Source organism: Pogonomyrmex barbatus, unplaced genomic scaffold, assembly GCF_055798465.1.
Source record: "Pogonomyrmex barbatus isolate J1 unplaced genomic scaffold, ASM5579846v1 scaffold26, whole genome shotgun sequence".
NCBI classification, from domain to species: domain Eukaryota; kingdom Metazoa; phylum Arthropoda; class Insecta; order Hymenoptera; family Formicidae; genus Pogonomyrmex; species Pogonomyrmex barbatus.
In genome coordinates, this window is record NW_028297123.1 from 501967 (window position 1) to 521243 (window position 19277).

The 19277-nt window shown below is 34.8% G+C and overlaps 1 pseudogene; it reads left to right on the plus strand.

The window, feature by feature from the left end:
* The first annotated feature begins 9693 nt into the window (after positions 1-9693).
* On the plus strand, positions 9694-11209 carry LOC148936252 (uncharacterized; annotated as a pseudogene).
* The last annotated feature ends 8068 nt before the right edge of the window (positions 11210-19277 follow it).

The window sequence follows — 19277 nt, forward strand, 5'->3', positions numbered from 1 at the left end:
GTAAACAGATTGCTGAACAGATTATTTAAACAGTGCTAATCCATAGAAATTAAAATTATATCGTTCAGAGGATTTCATTGGTACCAACATTATCCCTTCCATTTTACGGGAAATATCGTATAACCGCCAATGTCCACGATCGTAGACATTGAACTACATAGCTATGTCCACGAAATTGGTCGGTAGATAACACGTGGCTATGTCCACGATTTTGGTTTTGGTTTCCGTACTACGTCCGCGAAGTGTCGATACAAATCTTCAACTAATGTAAAATATATCTGTAACAAATATGTAAAAAATAAAAAATATATAAAATAAATTTATAATATACATACGTTGCGTTAATTATGTTTGCCTCTTTCGAGTTTATTCAAATTTTTATATATTGTGTTTCATTAACAATTATGTAATAAAAGATCATTGTCTGAATACATTGTTAAAACAATCAGTTTTGAAATTAATTCATAGAAACAACGATATTCATTAAACACCGAGTAACAATGACAATACATCAATAATGATTTATATACAAATAATGATTTCCTATTTAACAATATAACTAGTACAACATGCATTATATGTATATCAGAGATATACTATTGAGTAGAAAATTATTAATATTAATGTGATATCACTGATACTTAATGTTTAGCAAATAATAATCCTTTATAATTTTAAATATTAATGTGTGTGTGTGTGTGTGTGTGTGTGTGTGTGTGTGTGTGTGTGTGTGTGTGTGTGTGTGTATCTATTACTTATTTGATTATAATTATATGTTTTGACGTTATTATATAACCCAAACAGCATAAAGTCGATTATTAATCGACTATAAGTCGGCAGAAGAAGTCTAAAGTTGACTTAGTTAGACTAAATATCAACTTATACCGATTAATAATCGACAGATGTTCCAACTACAGTCGGTTACAAATCAATCATATCAGTCGACTTAACGTTGACTTTATGACAACTATAAGCCGATATTTTTACATGGTTATGGCGACTAGGCTAACTTTTACATAAAAGACATTTAGTCAGCTAAACATCGACTTTACAAGTCGACTTGAAGTCAACTAAAAAAATCGACAATTAGTCGGCAAATAGTCATTTGTGCTATGTGGGAAGATACAGTTTTTTAAAATAATTTCTCAAGGTACAATTCATTAAGTAAGACACAGACATATAAAAAACATAAATATATTAACAAATGTAATGTAATATTTAAAAAATTAAAAATAATGAAATGAAATATTCTTCCCCCCTCTCTCTTTTTTTCTCTCTCTGTCTCTACTATCTTTTTATTTATCTATTTATGCATTCAAGTTTATATTTTTAAATTTATATAAATTTATTTGTATTCTTTTATACACATGCACATCCATGCACACGCATGTTATATATAAAAAAAACGTTCTTCATTTAAAATTTATATCTTTCATTTATTTCGTTGTTGTAATTATAAATGATTTTCCTTATTCTTAATCTATTTTTATCTTTTGCTAATACAATTTTTTATCTTTATTATGTAACGCTTTATGTAAGTCAGATTTTTATTAATCTTTATTTTGATCTTACAATAAAATCATGTTTATTTATAATTTGAATTGATCATTTGTTAATTTCATAAAAATAATTAATATGTCAGTATCTATCTGTTTATACTGTCTATATTTTCTATAAATGGAATGTGTATATAATTTAACCATATTGAAGGTATGCTTCAAATATCATACAAATTGAAATGATGAAAATAAAATCAACAAATTAATCGCTACTTTATACATTTGTATTTTTTATCTTTTATCATGATTATTTATTTAGATATTATATTAATAACTTTATATTAATTCTTTTATCCGTTTGATTCTATTCTTCTTTTAATTATACATTTCTTTCTGATATTCTATTTTTTTTTAACAATTTTTATTTTAATTTATGACTTTACATAATGCTTGTAATAATGCTTGTAATATTTTATATATTATTATAATATAAATGAATTTTATATTTGTTCTATTTAATTTTTACATTTTATCTTACTACTCGAGAGAATAGGACCATCATCTCTCTGGAGTACCGGTCGTGGAGATTCGAGAGAATACATGTATATACGAGGATAGTCTGAAAAGTATTGAGCCTTAACATGAAGATGATGTTACTCGTCAAAATCATTCTAATACTACAATAGTATTAGGTGTACAAAAAAGTTCTGAGCTTTAGGTTTCATACAACCGATATAACAATTTAAATTTTATATATCTTCCCACCTTTTTGCGATTTTAAAGCGTTGACATTTGGCCTTCTAAAATGCCATACGCTTTGGCGTTTGATGCACATAACCTTAAAAATCAGTAGTGTTCACGATGGCAATAACAAAAGAGCATATTCGATTTTCCATCCACTTCGCGTTTCATCTGAAGAAAAATGCTGCTGAAGCACTGCAATGATTTGTGCTGCATACGGAGAGAATGCTGTAAGTCATACTACAAAAGATGGTATCAAAAATTTTGCCAAGGAGATTTCAGTCTTGAAGATGAGGGCACATGCTGGACACCCTCAAAAGATTGAAACGGACGAATTGCAAGCACTGCTGGATATAAACTCTGCAAACTGAAAAGGAGCTTGCAGAATAGCTTGGCGTTACGCAGCAAACTATTTCCGTACGTTTACATACGATGGGAAAGGAAGGCAGATGGGTTCCGCATGAATTGTCCGAAGACAACAAAAATCGTCGGCGTGACACTGCACTCATTTTGCTTTCAAAGTTCCGGAAAAAAGATTTTCTGCACAAAATCATTACAGGCGATGAAAAGTGGATTTTTTATGATAACTCTAAACGTAGAAAATCATGGGTTGACCCTGGTCAACCTTCGACATCGACGTCAAAGCCCAATATCCACGCCAAGAAGATTCTGCTCTGTATCTGGTGGGATTGGAAAGGTGTGTTGTATTACGAGTTGTTACAACCGGGTGAAACAATCACGGCAGATCGCTACCAACAACAATTGACCAATTTGAGCGATGCATTAGAAGGAAAGAGGCCATTTACTGGCCAAGGACGTCGCAAAGTGATCTTGCTTCATGACAATGCTTGATCACATGTTGCGAAAGCGACTCAGGACCATATCTTTGCGTTAGGCTGGGAACTTTTCTCGCACGCGGCGTATAGCCCAGACATGGCGCTTTCCAATTACTACCTATTCCGGTCGCTGCAGCATCATTTGGCTGATACACATTTCGTGAGATTTGAAGAGATACGAAAATGCATTGATGACTTTACCGCTTCGAAGTCGGTGAGCTTCTATCGTGAAGGAATTCGCAAGCTACCCGAAAGATGGCAAAAGGGGAATATTTCGCTAATTAATATTTTTTTGTTTGTTTTTGAATAAAGATTGAATTTTACAAAAAAAAGCTCAGAACTTTTTTGTACACCTAATATAATTTTATTATATAACTCTATTTTATTATATAACTCTTGACCTTTGGCTTGTTTTTTATTTTCAATTCAATTCCTTTCACATCACGGTTTTTTCGATTTTACTCAGTACTGTCTTTTGACTGATACGTTTTTAATAATTGTACCGTTGGTTTTAACATCTTTGTAACGTTTCTAACTTTATTGTGCTTATATGATTTACCATGTATAGCTTGGCTTTAATGTGGTGAGTAAAGAAATTTTATACTACTTATATTATCAGAATCTGATTCCAACTATATTCGTGTGTCGCTTTGTCAGGGACAAGACGGAAAGATTTGCTCCCTCACACGACTTGGCAACCGTCGTGAGCGACACACTTTTGATTAAATCACATTAGAGTTCGGCGTCTACTGACCAATATTATTTATCACTGAAGATGCTCAATATGAGAGCCAAAACATTTGATTTTTAATAAAGAAGATTTCTTAATCAAGAAGAATTATAGCGCACTGTTTACCGCGCGTTTTCTCATTGTCCTTTGATTGTTAATTTTTTATATTGATTTATCACAATTAATTAATTTATAATTATACTTTGCAATTTTAGTATCTCTATTATTTAATAATATATTATCACGCTTTCCACGTGTTTAATACACATACACAATACACTTAAATCAATGCACATGCAAAGTAAAAAATATCGCTATTAGTTAGAGTGAGATGATGTATATTCCTTTCTTTCGTAAGATTTAGCCAAAACATGACGGATCAGAGTCTCTGATTAGCGGGTAAGAGTCGTGGCCTGTCTCTGATTATAGTGTCTCTACTACGTCACAGTCTTTTATGCACTCTAGTGAACATGTTTAATAACTTATGTGTTCCAATTAAACTTTATAACTGTGTCTTACAGTGCCTTTCTGTGTCACACTGTATAACACCAAACACTCTCCTTGTTGGATAGCACCCTATAGCTCAATAGCGCGAAGAGATAGGTAGGAATCATGGACCTAAGAATATATGGACGGAGCATATACTGGGCTAGTTAGGGCCAGGGAGGCAGTGAGATTAGCGATAAGGGGGAACTATATGCAATTGGGTCGATTCGGATTGACTCGGAAGTATTCGGCTCTCGAATCCCAGCTATTCGCTTTGGCTATTCGACTACATCAGATACGAGCAAACAAACTGGAATGGAGGTGAAAATTGATTGGTTAATTAGAACAGTGAGGGAGATAAAAGATGAAGTAGCATGTAAGAATGAAATTAAGACGATGATTGCAAAAATCATTCGGGAAGAGTTGGAAACTTTTAGGCATGAACTTGAAGAAGTGAAGAGAAATATGCAGGAGAAAACTACTGGAATAACAGGACATGGATTAGGAAGTTATAGTGCGGCAGTAAAAATAAGAAGAAAGAAAGCATCTTAATTGTCCAACCATTAAAGGAACAAGAGAGTGAAACTACCAAGAAATTGGTAAAAGAAAAAGTAGATATAAAGAAGATGGAGGTAGGAATAACAAAGCTGAGGAAAGGAAGTAAAGGTTCAGTCATTCTGGGACGTGAGAGCGAGAGAGAAATGGAAAAACTGAAAGATACAGTACGCGAGAAGTTAGGTGAAGACTTCAAGATCACAGAACCGAAAAAAATAAGACCGAAAATAAAAGTTGTAAATGTTGGAGAAGAAAAAATATAGTTGAAAGATGAAATCTTAATTGATACGATCAAGAAGCAGAATACAATCGATGGCAGAGAAGATGAAGAATTTGGCATAAAAATTGTAAAGAGAAATGTTGTTGAGGGCGATTCTTTAATACTAGAAGTAGATGAAATGACTCATGAGCTAATGCTAAGAAGAGAGAAAATAAATCGGATGGAAGAAGTGTCTTGTGTTCAATCATTACAGTGTTAAGAGATGTTTTAAATGGTAGGGTTATTATTACCATATTACCAAAAATTGTAAGCGGAAACATGTCATAAATGTATTGAGAATCACAGAGCAGGCGAGTGTAAGGCAAAAAAGATGAGATGTATAAATTGTATGCACAAGAGTAAAACATACAATTTAAAGATAAATGACGAACACGATGCTTTAAGTAAAAAATGTCTGACTTTCATCAGAGCGCTGGAGGAGAAGAAGAAGAGAACTGGTTGGGAGTCTATTAAATAGCAATCACGGAAGGAGTCAATTGTATACACGAATACGCAAAGTCTTATGGCGCACAAAGACGAAATTCAAGATTACATGAAGTGGATGAATCTGACAATCGTGGTGTTATCGGAGATCAGACCCGGAAATCGAAGATAGTGAATTAAATGTGCCGAGATATGATTTAGTTAGATGCGATGGAGAAAACAGAACACAGGAGGCATTGTGATTTATATAAGAAAGGATATCAAATATCAGGTAATAGCGAAGAAGAAGATATAATCTAACTGCTGGTGCGTTGCAGTTGAGATGAGAGATAATATATACAAAGGCGTGATTATAGTCGTGTACCATTCACTGAGTGCTTCAAATGGCGATTTTATAAAATTTCTAGAGGATATAGTGGATTTTCTAGTAATGAAAGGTCAATGCATTATGCTAGGTGACTTTAATATAGATTTAATGACGGATATGTTTTACGCAAAAAAACTAATAAACTAAATAAATGAAATGTTATGCTTGGGCATGAAGCAATATGTAGATAAGTCGACGAGAATCACAAAAAACATTGTCAAACTTTGATAGATTTAGTTTTCGCAAATACCAAGATAAACTGTAAAGTATATGATAAGCCAAAAGTATCAGATCATTCATGGATAAGCGTTGAAATTAATATAAGTAATAATAAGGTAAAATATAGAGAATTTATTAGTAGGGATTTCAGCAAATTTCAAATAAATGAATTTTTATACGAAATAAGAAAAAGATTAGAACAAAGAGATAATTTAGAGGTAAATGAAAGAGCAGAGAAGTTTGTTCAGAATATGGTAGCGGCGTTAGATATCATAGCACCAAAGAAAAAATTTAAAATCCAAAGTTATGGGAAGGGAAAAAATGATATTCGGATGATATAAGATTAGCTACAAATAAAAGAGATGAAGCATATATAAGGGCGATATATACGTGCAATGAACAAGATTAGTTGCAGTTCAAAATTGAAAAAAATAAGGTAGTTAAATTAATTAGAAATAAAAAAAGAATACTATGAAAAAATGATAAATAATAATAAAAATGATCCTGTTCTAATGTGGAAAACCTTAAAAGAAGTCATAAGAGGAGAGACTACGAGTTCAAGAGAAATTAATAATATAGATTTTGAAATATTAGAGAATGTAGGAGAATGTACTTTAGCGAATAAATTTAATATATTTTATATACAGAGTATTAAGGAAATAATAGAATCTATAAGAAAAAATGACAGTAAAAGTACAAAAATTATCTTTGTTATAGAAAGCAGGGGCATAATTGAAAATTTTGAATGCATAAATGTACAGAAATTAGAAAAAATTGTTATGGCATTGCCACAGAAGAACGAAACAGATGAGGGGATATCTAGCGATATATTGAAAATAAGTTTTCAAGTAATAAAAGATGAACTATTAAGAGTAATAAATGAATCATTAACAAATGGTATATGTCCGGAGGGATGAAAAACATCTACGATAATACCGATTCCTAAGATAGAAAAATTAAAGAAAGCCTATGAATATAGACCAATTAATATATTACCAATTTATGAGAAAGTTTTAGAATTAGTTGTAAAGGAACAAATTGAAAAGTACTTGCATAGCGATACGATATTATTGCGTAACGATATTATAACAGAACATCAGTTGGGATTTAGAAAATATCATTCGTGCGAAACAGCGATACAAAGTGTCATTGATGATTAGAAGTTGATAATTGGTGAGGGGAAAATGATAGGAGTAATATTCTTGGACTTAAAACAGGCATTTGAAACAATAGATAGAAAAAGATTACTGGGAAAATTAGATCAATATGGAATGAGAGAGATGATATTAGAGTGGTTTAAATCATATCTAAGCAATAGAACACAACAAGTTAGATTTAATAGTCAATGGTCAAAGTGTATCAAAACGGAATATGGAATTCTGCAAGGATCAGTACTAGGGCCTTTGCTGTTTATAATTTATATAAATTTAGTAGAATTTTGTCCAGAAGAATGCAATATAAAAATGTTTGCAGATGATACATTAGTATATGTAAGTAGGGAAAGTAGTACAGAATTGGAAAATGAACATGGTACTTAGCTTAGTAGAAGAGTGGATGAGTGTAAATAAGTTGAAAATGAATGCAAATAAAACAAAATACGTGATAATCAGAAATGTAAGAAAGGAGCAAAAAGGTAATATTATATTGAGATGCTCGGACGGAATTAAGTTGGAACGCGTCGAAAAAATAAAATATCTTGGCGTAATTATCAATGATAAGCTCCAATTTAAAGATCACTGTGATTATATGCTAAAGAAAATAGGAAAAAAGACTAGTTTTTTAAACAGAATAGGTAACTTCGTATCAGCGTACACTAAATGTATTGTACATAAGTCAATCATAGCACCTCACTTTGAGTACTGTGCTACGTTATTAGTTGGAATGGGAGAAACGCAATTGAGCAGATTTCAAGTAGCTTAAAACCGTGCCATGAGAGTTATTTTGCAATGCAATAGATATACCAAAATTGAGGAATGCTGCAGGCACTGTAGTTTATGTCCGTAAAGCAAGGATTATATTATAATGTGGGGGTATTTATTTTTAAAATTTTAAATAATGGCATCGATGGCGTTAAGTAATAGATTAGAAATAGTGAAAAGTGAATGTGATAGACAAACGAGACAGGCCGGAAACATTGTATTAATATTTCGTAAAACTAGAAGTGTGCAAAAGAGTCTGTTTTACGAAGGAATTAAAATGTACAATTCTTTGCCAACCGAGATAAAGTAGTGCGTAAAAATTGAATCGTTTAAGAGAATGTTGAAAGTATATGTGGTAAATAGTGTATAATAATTATGTATATGTATATGAAATAGTTGAGAAAGCTAATAAAGTTCAATCAATCTCTCTCTCTCTCTCTCTCTCTCTCTCTCTCTCTCTCTCTCTCTTTCTGAATTGCAGAGAAGACGTGTGAAACATCGTTCCGTAGAAATCTCAATTTTTTAGTGGTTCATTAGAGAGAACAATAAAGAGTTGTTTAGGTTATAGCGCCATAGACCGGGAGTAACTATGAGTGTTATCTAGCCGGGATATGTCAATTAGTGAATAGCGAGAAGTGTATTTCTTATTTGAGACATCGTAGTCTCGCAAGGCAAGTAGACATTAAACGTGGACACAAAAGTGCTGACGTGTGAAAGTGGATCGTAGATGACGTTGATATTAACAATGTCGTTAATTATCGATATGGACGATGATTATGCAGAATATCGATGCTCGGTATGTAAGAAGACAATAAAGAGCAAAGTTGTCAAATGCAAGTCTTGTGTCAAACTTTTTTACTATCCAGAATGTGTATGTAAACATAAAATTTATGAATATATATAGAAACCAAGAATATATGCAGTGTGCTGATCCATTTGAAGAGTTTATGATTGAAAGTGATCAAGAAATAAATATGAAGAAAGCGCCGACAACGGCGGGGAGCAGCAGAGATAGGGCGGATCTTCAGGATCTACAAGATTTATAGGATTGCTCACGACAATGAGCAGTGGAAATAAAATATCAGGAATGAGTGGATCATCTAGTATTGAAGTAAAGATAGATTGGCTTATAAGAACTGTGAAAGAAATCAAAGAAACAGCCTGTAAGAGAGAAATTAAAACGATTAAAGAAGTAGTTCAAGAAGAATTGGAAAATGTTAAACAAGAGTTAGAAGATTTGAAGAGAATGATTCAAAGAGTAGCAGTTGGATTAACGGGTAGAATGCAAAGAAGCTACAGTGAAGCGACTAAAGAGAAGAAAGAAAACATTATAATTGTTAAGCCGAAGATGCAATAAGAGAGTGAAGCTACAAAAAAATCGATAAAAGATAAAGTGAATATTAAGAGTATGGCATTGGGAATAACGAAATTAAAAAAAGGAAGCAAAGGAATAGTAATTATGGATTGTGAAATCGGTGAAGAAGTGGAAAAATTGAAGAAAACAATGCAAGCCAAATTAGGTGATAATTACAAAATAGTGGAGTCACATCAGACACCGAAAATAAAAATGGTTAATATAGAATAAGATGAGATGAAGTTAGACGATGATGAGCTTATAACTACAATAATAAAATAGAATAAAATGGATGCGATAAAAATGCGAATAGTTAAAGAAAATAGTTAGAAGAGAATAGTTAAAGAGAAGAAAAATAATAATAATAAAGCGAGAGGAAGAGGAAATGAAGGATCAATAATAATAGAAACAGATGAAAAAACGCATGAACTGGTGTTGAAAAAAACGAAGTTAAATATAGGATGGAAGAAATGTCCTGTGTTTAATCACGTTAGTGTTAAAAGATGTTTCAAATGTTGGGGATACTATCATATTGCAAAAAATTGTACAAGAGGCGAAACATATCATAAATGTGCAGGAAATCATAATTCGATGGACTGTACGGCAACAAAGAAGAAATGTATAAATTGTATGTTTTATATTCGGACATACAATCTGAAGATAAATGACGAACATGATACCCTTAGTATGAAATGTCCGACTTTTAAGAAAGCGATAGGAGGAGAAGAGGAGAGTTGGTTGGGAGAACACTAAATAGCAACTACAGAAGGAAGCGGAGCTAATACTATATGAATGCGCAAAGTTTAATGGCGCATAGAGATGAGATACAGCACCAGGTTTTGAAGAAATTAAATCCTGCGTTCTTGACACTATCCGAAACCAGATTGACTGAAGAAATCGAAGACAATGAAGTGAATGTGTCGGGTTATAATATAATTAGATGTAATGCTGAGAATAGAAATACAGGAGAGGTAGTTCTATATATAAGAGACGATATGAAATATGAAATAATATTAACGAAAAAATTAGAATCGAATTGTTGGTGTGTTGCGGTAGAAGTTAAAGAAAAAATGTATAAAGGGATAATAATGATAATATATCATTCACCGAGCGCATCGCATGGAGAATTTTTGAGATTTTTAGAGGACACAGTAGAGGAAGTAATAATAAAAGGAGAATGTATGATATGAGGAGACTTTAATATAGATCTTATGATAGATTCGTTCTATGCGAAGAAGTTGCAAACGACAATGTTAAATTTAGGTATGAAACAATACGTTAACAAACCGACGAGAATTGCGAAAGATAGTCAGACAGTTATAGATTTAATTTTCGCTAATAATAATGAAATAGCAGTACAGGTAATTCATGAACCTAAAATTACGGACCATGCGTGGCTAAAAGTTGAGTTGAGTGCGAATAAAGTTGAAATAAATATAGGGAATTTAGTGCTAGAAATTATAAAGAGTTCGATGTAAATGAATTTACCAGATTGGAAGGTAAGGTACAAAAAAATCAAGATATGGATGTTAGTGAGAGAGCGACAAAATTTGTCGATAGTATAGTAGATGCGTTAGACGACGGCGCCGAAAAAAATTTAGAATTCCGAAAGTATGGGATGGGAAAAAGTAGTATTCTGATGAAATAAGAGAAGTAGCGGATAGAAAGGATAAGGCATATAGGAAAGTATTGTATGATGATACGGAACAAAAGGTCGCAGTTTAAAATTGAAAAAAATGCAGTAGTAAAATTAATTAGAAAAAAGAAGAGAGAGTATTATGAAAATATGATAGATCTTAATAAAATCCCATGACTATATGGAAAACCTTAAAAGAAATAATTAGAGGCGAGTCAATAGGCGTGAAGCAAATAGAAAATATAGACTTTGAGATTCTAGATGATAAGTTAGCGAATAAATTTAATTTATATTATATACAAAATATCAATGGTATAGTAGACTCTATAAATATAAATAGGCGCGGCGACACAAGTAAGAAAATTATTTATGTTATCGAAGATAAAGGAATTATGGAAAATTTTGAGACAATAAGGTTAGAGCAGTTACAGAAAGTTGTTATGGAATTGCCAAAAAAGAAAGGTACGGAAGAGGAGATAACTATAGCGATATATTGAAAACAGTCTTTTACGTAATAAAAGAAGAATTTGTGGATATAATTAACAATTCTCTGAGAGTAGAATGCTTCCCGGAAGGTTGGAAAACTTAACGATAATACCGATACCAAAGATAGAAAAAGCCAAAAAAGCAAGCGAATACAGACCTATCAATATGTTACCAATATTTGAGAAAGTGTTAGAATTAATATTTATATAACTTTGAAATATATTTGGAAAATAATGGTATTATAACAGAACATTAATTGAGATTTAGAAAACATTATTCATGCGAAACTGCGATTCAAACTATCATCAATGATTGGAAATTAATAGTGAGCGAAAGGAAAGTGGTGGGAGTAATTTTCATGGATCTTAAGAGAGCGTTTAAGACAATAGACAGAAAAAGATTATTAGAAAAAATGTTTTATTATGAGATTAGAGGAAAGGTATTTGAATGGTTTAATCATACTTAAATAATAGAAAACAATGGGTACGATTTAATTATAAATGATCCAAACTTCTGACAACAAAATATGGAGTGCCACAAGGCTCCGTATTAGGACCTCTATTATTTATAATATACATAAATGATATAATCAAAATTTGTCCAGAGGGGTGCAATATAAAAATGTTTGCAGATGACACGCTTATATATATATAAGTGGAGAAAGTAGCGCGGATTTAGAAATAAAGATGAACACAGTATTCAATGTAGTTGAAACATGGATGAATATAAATAAGCTAAAAATGAATGCAGGAAAAACGAAATATATGATAGTTAGAGGTATAAGAAAGGAAGTGAAAGGTAATATTATATTAAATTGCTTGGATGGAACTATAATAGAGCGTATGGAAGTAATAAAATATTTGAGTATAATTATAGATGATAGACTTAAATTTGATAGTCATTGCGACTAAATGTTAAAAAAGATAGGGAAGAAAACAAGCTTCTTGAATAGAATAGATAATTCGATATCAATGTATACTAGATGTATGATATATAAGGCAATTATAGCGCCGCACTTCGAGTATTGTGCTACATTATTGATAGCAATGGGAGAAATTTATGTAATTTACAAAAAGCACAGAATCGGGCTATGAGAGTTATTTTACAATAGGTATATTAAAGTAAGGGATATGTTGCAGGCGTTACAATTTATGTCGATAAAACAGAGATTACGTAGGCATTACGATAATGTAGGCATATTTGTTTTTAAAATACTAAATAACTTATTACCGGAACAGTTAAGAGGTAAGTGTAGAGTAGTAGGAAGTGAAGGAAGAATGTCAACACGACAAGCAGACAATATTGAAATTCAATTTAGAAGAACAGGTAGTGCACAAAAAAGCATGTTTTATGAGGCATTAAAATTGTATAATGCATTACCAGCAGATGTAAGGCGATGTACAGGATTGATAAATGTTAAGTGAAAGCTAAAGAATTATGTGGTAAATGAAATAGAATAGTTACTTTTTTTACATTGTTTTGTTTTGTTTTGGCATTAATTTTAATTTTCAATTTCAATTACATCATATTATATTATTATATATTATATTATATGTTGTATTAGTTATTAGCATTAATATTTGTATTAGTTTTTGTTTTGTTTGTTAAGTAGCCGAGAAGACTAATAAAGATTAATCAATTAATCTCTCTTTCTCTCTCTCTCTCTCCCTCACTCTCTTTCTCTCTTTCCTTTCTTTCCCCCTCCCACTCTCCTTCTCCTCCTCTTCCTACTTCTCCCTCCCTTTCTGCCCTTCTTACACCTGCCTCTCTTTTTTCTCGTCCTCCAACCTAAAATTCTCCAACTTCCTTAGCCATTCCTCTCCATCCCCTCCCTTCCTCAAAATTATCTCTTCCATCTCCTGTCAACTTCCTTCCCCCTATCTTCCACACATTCTTCCACACATGCCCCCACGACTCCCTATCCCTCCCACACATCCTACACATTCTGTTCTCCTCCCTTCCCCAATATATGCCTTCCCTTACTCCCTCCCCCAGCCTGAACCTTGTCACTCTCATCCACCTGTTTTCCCCCATCCCTTTTTTAAATATCCCGGTCTCCCTTTACCTTCCCGTATCACTTATTATATTTCGATTCCCTAATCCTCCGCCACCTCTCCTCCCTTTGCAGACTTCTGTCTCTTTCCACCAAAGTACTAAAGTCCATGGAACCTTCCTTCGTTTCCTCTTCCATCATCCACATTTCCTTCCCTCTTTTCCTAAAGAATTCCCCTCTCTCTTCTTCTCAGTCTAATAGCCTTCCCCCGCTTTTATTCCTTCCCCTCATTTCCTCCCAACATTTCCTTGCCACCCCACTTTCCCTGCCACTTGCTAATCTCTCCTCAAATCCCCACGCTCTCCTTGCCGCCTAATTCTTAATTTATTTCTCTGCAATTCTTCTCTCAGATATCCTGAAGTTTTCCAATTCACCCCCAACAGTCACCTTAAATACCTTTCCCGCAATCTTTCAATTCCCTCCCTCTCCCTCCATCCCCAAACCTCCATCCTGTACGAAATCATCGCCCACACCAATGCGTCGAATAACCACATCCTTTTCCCCCAGTCCTCTCCGAACCTCCTCTTTCCAATCCCCCACACTTGCCCCACACACCCGCTCTCTATTTACTTTACCCCTGATTTGCGCCTCCTTACCTCCATTTTTTGGAATACGTATCCCAGGTATTTATAAGTCTTAATCTCACCGCTCTTCCCTCCTAATATCAATTTATCTTCTTTCTTTTCCCTCTTCCCTTCCGAAACCTCAAAATTTTCGGCTTTCCCACGTTCACAATCAAACACTTCCCCTCCATATATCCTTCCAGCCTCGCCATCATTGACCCCATCCCCTCCTCCTCCTCTGATAACAACACCAGATCGTCTGCGTACGAGAGAGTACACTTTCTCATCCTTCAGCCTCACCCTTCCCTAGTCCCTCTTTCTCATGTCCTCCACATCCGCTATCAGCAGATTAAACATTTTACCCCGGACTCAACGGGCAGCTCTGCTTCACTCCCCTGCCCGTCCAGAACGCCTTACTTATTTTGTCCCCTATTCTTACCCTATTCCTTGTTTCCCGAAATACATCCTCGCACCTTCTCACCAGTTCTTCCCTCACCCCTCTCTTTCTCATCTCTCTGCCCAGAATCTCCCTAGCCACAGAATCAAACGCAGCCTTCAGGTCAATAAAAAACGCCATCAATTTCCCTTTTCCCCTTAACTGTCTGTTCATCAGGTAATTAAGCGCATTATTTATTCCCTTCCTGAAAAAACCCGTTTGATTCTGCAGAATCAGGTTTTTCTCTTCCACCTTTCTCTCTATTCTTTTCCCTAATATTATGACGTAGATCTTATATAGCGCTGGCGCCAGAGTCACCCCTCTAATCCTCCATCTCCTCTCTCTCTCCCCTTTTTTTTACTGGAACTATTATCCCGTCATTCCAATCTTTTAGCCATTCTGTCCCTACTCTTCCCCACCCTCTTGCATAATCCCCATACCCAATTCATCAACTTTTTCCCTCCATACTTCCACACTTCCCCCGGGATCCCATTCACTCTTACTGCCTTGTCCTCCTTCAACTTTCTCACTGCCCTCACTATCTCTTCTCTCGATATTTCTGACTCGTCATCCCCCTCCCCTCTATCCCTCCTAATCCCACTCACTACTCTGCTCACCACTCCTCCTAACAATCCCTTAACAGGAGTTGACAAAATACTGAAATTGGGCACGGACGCTCGCGAGCGCCCGCGAGTTGTGTACATCTCAGAAGCATATCTAATATATTTTTAGTACCTTGATAAAGTTCCGCATTTCCAAATGAAACTTAATTTATGGATTAATTAATTTCAATCTCGACAGTTTGCATTTTTCAAAGTTATTATTTGTTGCCATGCACATTCAAGATAAGCAATAGAAATGAAGTATATATAAATTCACTTCAATTATTACATAATGAATTCGATTGATTGTCGGTTTAGGGAAATGCATGTTTTAGAAGAAGACTTATTTATTTTTATAACACCTTTTATTATTGATATTAATATTGTTCCCGCAAATATACAATTAGAATTAATAGATTTAAAATGCTCTTAAAAATCGTTTTTTTATACAATGACTGACATCGTACAATTTTATTCATATATATCTCAAGAACGTTTTCCTCGACTACATGCTTGTGCTGCAAAAATAATGAGTATGTTCGGTTTTATATATTCATGTGAACAATTACTTTCTATTATGAAATTAAATAAATCGCAGTTACGCGAACAGTTAACAGATTCACATTTGAATTTTGCAATAATTCGTTTAAGTTGCCAAAACGATAACACCTGATATATCGTATATAATATCGGAAAACTATGAATCAAATACTAATTAAATGTTATAAAAGTTGTTTATTTAATATTATTGTAAGAATTGTTTATTTAAAATATAGATAGTTATTAATTTATGCTAATTCTGGGTCTGAATTTGTGCAACACAATATTTTTTTACTCCTTGAACAGCACGTTCATTGAACAGACCTGCTATCCCCTCTTCTCACTTTATTGCGCCTAGCCGCCTAACGTTAGCCCCAGCGTGCTCGATTGTTGTCCGCGGGCATTGGGCCGCGAGCAATGCCCACTTGCCGACCCCTGCCTTAAAGTACCCAACCCAATCCTTCATCACAATTTCCTCATTTATTTCCCCTTCCTCTTCCTCTCCTTGTTTATCACCTCCCATACCTGCCCTTCAGGCTTTGCCTGCTTCGCTATCTTCAGCCATTTCTCGCTCTCTTCCCTCTTCTTCTTTTCGCATAATTTATTATACCTTCTCCTCCATTTTTTATATCTCTCGCTCTCTCCTTTACCCTTCTTCCACCTTTTATGTGCCTCCCTAACCCTTTTTTTATACTTCCTGCATTCCTCATCTCACCATCCCCCTTTTCCCTTCCCGCTCCTGTCTATCTCTCAGCACTCCCTTTATCCCTTCTAAGCCTTTCCCAACTTATTTTCCCTTCTTTCTCTCCATCTTTCAAAAGCATTTCGATTTTCTCTTTAAAGAGCCCCTTACCTTCCTCCGTCCATTTCCACCTAATTCTCTCCCCATCCCTTCTTTCCCTTGTCCCTCTACCACCTTTTATCCAAACCGCCACCGGGAAATGATCCGAATCCACTCTCTCCTCTTTAGCCTCTCTACCTCCTCTTACACTTCCCTATTCCTTATTACATAATCTAATAATCCGAATCCCCCCGCCTTCTAGAATATGTCCAAGCTCCCTCCCTATCCTCCTTCCCGCATCCATTGAAAATATACCACCCTACTTCTCCCAACTTGCCTATCAGCTACCTACCCTCTTTACTTATCTTCCTATTTATCGATCTTCTTCCCTTCTCCCCCTCTCCTCTCTCCTCTCCCTTCCACCATCCCCCCATCGCTCCTGCTTCTCGCGTTAAAATCCCCCTTCCACTTGTCCTTATTCCCATTGTAATCCTCCGTCCATGTACTCATTCTTTCTCCCATTTCTCCTCCAAGTCCCCGTTCACATAGACCTCCACAATTCTCCACTCCTTTCCCCCCAACCTTATTACCTTCGACATCAGACTCCATTTCAGACTCCATTTCCACCTTCTCTACAATCTCGATCCCCCTCCTCACCCCCATCACCATCGCCCTACTTTTTTGCTCCTCCTCTTTGCCAATTGTACCTCCCAATTATATCCCTTCGGCAGCTTTCCTTTCACTTTCCCCCATCCCTTCTCCTCCATCTACGTCTCCGATAGACATATCATATCCCAGTCCGTTAAACCGCTCCAGAAATCCCCATCCTTATTCTTCTCTATATCCATCACATTCCAGAATACCACTTTACAACATACAACACAATCCTCACCTCTATTCCCCTCTTTTCCTCCGCATCTCTCCTCTTCCCTTCCACTTCTCTCCCCATCGCTTCCCCCATCCATACGCCTCCGCCTCTTCCTCCATCCATCTAACCCTTCGCTCCACTATGTCCTCTTTCCCCCTTTCCCCGAATTCCTCTTCTTCTTCTCCTGATCACCTCTTTTTCTTTCTGCTCTATCTTTCAATATCTCTTCCCTCTCATTCCAGAACTACCACTTTCCTTCTATTAGGTGTAATAAAAAAGTTCTGAACTTTTTTTTATAAAATTCAATCTTTATTCAAAAACAAACAAAAAAATATTAATCAGCGAAATATTCCCCGTTTGCATCAACGACCTTTTGCCATCTTTCGGTAGCTTGCTAATTTCTTGACGATGAAAGCTCATCGGCTTCGAAGCGATAGTCATCAATACATTTTCGTATCTCTTCAAATCTCACGAAATGTGTATCAGCCAAATGATGCTGCAGCGACCGGAATAGGTAGTAATCGGAAGGCGCCATGTCTGAGCTATACGCCGCGTGCGGGAGAAGTTCCCAACCTAACGCAAAGATATGGTCCTGAGTCGCTTTCTCAACATGTGGTCGAGCAGTGTCATGAAGCAAGATCACTTTACGACGTCCTTGGCCAGTAAATGGCCTCTTTCCTTCTAATGCATCGCTTAAATTGGTCAATTGTTGTTGGTAGCGATCTGCCGTGATTGTTTCACCCGGTTGTAACAACTCGTAATACAACACACCTTTCCAATCCCACCAGATACAGAGCAGAATCTTCTTGGCGTGGATATTGGGCTTTGACGTCGATGTCGAAGGTTGACCAGGGTCAACCCATGATTTTCTACGTTTAGAGTTATCATAAAGAATCCACTTTTCATCGCCTGTAATGATTTTTGTGCAGAAAATCTTTTTTCCGGAACTTTGAAAGCAAAGTGAGTGCAGTGTCACGCCGACGATTTTTGTTGTCTTCGGACAATTCATGCGGAACTCATCTGCCTTCCTTCTAAATCTTTCCCATATGTAAACGTACGGAAATGGTTTGCTGCGTAACGCCAAGCTGTTCTGCAAGCTCCTTTTCAGTTTGCGCAAAGTTTATATCCAGCAGTGCTTGCAATTCGTCCGTTTCAATCTTTTGAGGGCGCGCCCTCATCTTCAAGACTGAAATCTCCTTGGCGAAATTTTTGATACCATCTTTTACATGTAGTATGACTTACAGCGTTCTCTCCATATGCAGCACAAATCATTGCAGTGGCTTCAGCAGCATTTTTCTTCAGATGAAACGCGAAGTGGATGGAAAATCGAATATGCTCTTTTGTTATTGCCATCGTGAACACTACTGATTTTTGAGGTTATATGCATCAAACGCCAAACCGTATGGCATTTTAGAAGGCCAAATGTCAACGCTTTAAAACCGCAAAAGGGCGGGAAGATATATAAAATTTAAATTGTTATTTCGGTTGTATGAAATCTAAAGCTTAGAACTTTTTTGTACACCTAATATTTAATATTTTATTTTATAATATATTTAATATATTTTATTTTAATACTATTTAATTATGAGTAAATTCTCTTTCTTTCTCTCTCCTTTTCCCTATTTTAATTTTTAATATATACTTTATAATTTATTTGAAGTTTTGTACAAATTTATAAAATAACTTCATTTTTTTATAAATATTTTTTAAAATGTAACTTTTACAAACTTTAAGATTAAATATTATTTGCTTTTACAGAAAAAGTTTACATTTTATTATCTTTAAAAATAGATGTAGATAATAATAATAATAATAAAAGTAACAATACAGAATATTTCATATAGATTCTTTTTAATAAGAATTCTTAGTTTGAGAATCATTGGTTCGTATATATATATATATA